Source organism: Haliaeetus leucocephalus, unplaced genomic scaffold (assembly GCF_000737465.1).
Source record: "Haliaeetus leucocephalus isolate CR32 unplaced genomic scaffold, Haliaeetus_leucocephalus-4.0 Scaffold406, whole genome shotgun sequence".
In the NCBI taxonomy this organism is placed as follows: Eukaryota; Metazoa; Chordata; class Aves; order Accipitriformes; family Accipitridae; genus Haliaeetus; species Haliaeetus leucocephalus.
The window spans coordinates 2492034-2493447 of NW_010972842.1; the positions used below are offsets into that span (position 1 = coordinate 2492034).

The 1414-nt window shown below is 65.7% G+C and overlaps 1 protein-coding gene across 2 annotated transcripts in view; it reads left to right on the plus strand.

Moving 5' to 3' along the window:
• Positions 1-902: 902 nt before the first annotated feature.
• Positions 903-1414, plus strand: part of GPR85 (G protein-coupled receptor 85) — a 4392-nt gene continuing 3880 nt past the window's right edge. Inside the window, exon 1 of one of the 2 annotated variants that reach the window (XM_010574017.1) lies at positions 903-985. The gene's annotated coding sequence lies outside the window, so the exon portion shown is untranslated. Of the gene's footprint in view, positions 986-1012; positions 1042-1414 lie in introns of those variants that run through there. The other variant, XM_010574018.1, reaches the window with a different exon arrangement.

Sequence of the window (1414 nt, forward strand, 5' to 3'; positions counted from 1 at the left end):
CGAGGCGGGGGAGGCAGCGGAGCCCGGCGGGGAAGGTGCGCTGCCCTAACGGACGGCCCCGCGGCAAATACGCCCTCCGCGAACCACGGTGCTTTTTTCTTTTTTAAGGAGCCCTCCCTGGCTCAGGGGTTGGGAAGAAGGACTTCACCGGGTGGGAGTCGGGAGGAAACGAAACGAGCCGCCGCCAGCGGGAGGATCCCAGCAGCGGCAGCTGAAGAAAACGCCCGCCCGGTCCCTCTCCTGACAGGCTGCGACGCGCACCGCGGCGGCCGCTTCCTAGCCCCCATTTTAAGCGAAAGGGGCGGGAGGGGGAGTTCAAAGGCATAAACAAGGAGCGCAGGACCTAATTCCTCCCCCTGCCTTTCCTCAAGCTAGCTTGCCCGGGCTCGCCAATAAATCCAGCCCGGCTATGCATCGCAATGGGAAGGCGCTGCCGCGGAAGCTGCCTTCCCCTCACTGAGGAGGCGGCTGCTGCCGCTGCTGCCGCCGCTGGTGCCGAAGCTGCCTTCCCCTCACCGAGGAGGCTGCTGGTGCTGCTGCCGCTGAGGCTGCCCGCCCGCCACTGAGGAGACCGCTGCTGCCGCGGAGGTTGCCTTGCCCGCACTGAGGCGGCAGCAGCCTGCCTTGCCGCCGCGGAGGCTTGCCTTGCCCTCATTGAGGCGGCCGGCGCTGCTGCGTTTACTGGGAGAAGATTGTGCCGCTGCGACAGGGGAGGACGGGGCTCGGCGCGCAGGGAGGAGGCGCAGTGAGCATGCGCTGCCCGAGCCACTGACTGGATTCTCAGTCGAGGTACCGAGGGGGGAGGAAAAAAAAAAAAGGGGGGGAAGAAAAAAAAAAGGAAAAAAAAGAAAGGATTGAGAGAAGGAAGAATGAAAGACGGCAGAGGAAAATAAAAAAGGTTCTAAAAGAGACCGCCGGGATACAGCAGCCCTCGGACGGCGGGAAGGAGCAGCTCTGGCATGTGGGGATTCTCCGGCACCAACAGGTAGGAGGAGAGGGGCTGGGGGAGGCTGGGGGTGCCGAGGGCTGCCGCAGCTGCAGGTGCGTGTGGGGAGGGCTCCCCCCCTCAGGGAGTGGGTCTGGGGAGGGGGGCGATTTCTAAAGAAGCGGCATGATGGAAGTGCTCACAGACAATGCCTCTTCCGCTCTCCCGAGCTCCCCGCCGCGGGAGGCTCTCGCATGGCTCCGGCAGATGCGGCTGCCAAGGCAGCGGCACCCCGGGCTCCCTTGCAGCGCGGCGCAGTCCAGCCCTGCATGGCCGTGCGTGGGGGGAAGCGGGTGTCTTCGTGAGTGTGTGTGAGAGCGTGTCAGTGCGAGTGTGCGTGTGTCAGTGTGTGTGTGTGCGGAGGTAGGGCCGGCCGCGCGGCGGGGACAGCTCCACAGAGGAGGGGAAGCGGCGGGGCTGGCGGGGGGG